At 23.0% G+C, this 217-nt stretch overlaps 1 long non-coding RNA gene across 1 annotated transcript in view; it reads left to right on the forward strand.

The window, feature by feature from the left end:
• Positions 1 to 217, forward strand: part of LOC119589281 — an 11,158-nt gene that overhangs the window by 9,770 nt on the left and 1,171 nt on the right. The window lies entirely within an intron of this gene.

The following is a 217-nucleotide window of genomic DNA, read 5'->3' on the forward strand; positions in this document are numbered from 1 at the left end:
GTATGTTATATGTACTTTTTTCCTCACTGGAACCAGGAGTCTGGATTACCTATGTTTATATTGCTTCAGTTTACCACAAGATGCTTGAATAATGCTTTTGAAATTTCTAAATAATGGTAATAAGAATAATAAGGGAAAAATAAATAAAATTATAATTAAAAAAAAAAATAAATAAAACTAATAAGAATAAGAATGATAAAAGTAATAATAAATGCTG

This window comes from Penaeus monodon, chromosome 25 (genome assembly GCF_015228065.2).
Source record: "Penaeus monodon isolate SGIC_2016 chromosome 25, NSTDA_Pmon_1, whole genome shotgun sequence".
Taxonomy (NCBI): domain Eukaryota; kingdom Metazoa; phylum Arthropoda; class Malacostraca; order Decapoda; family Penaeidae; genus Penaeus; species Penaeus monodon.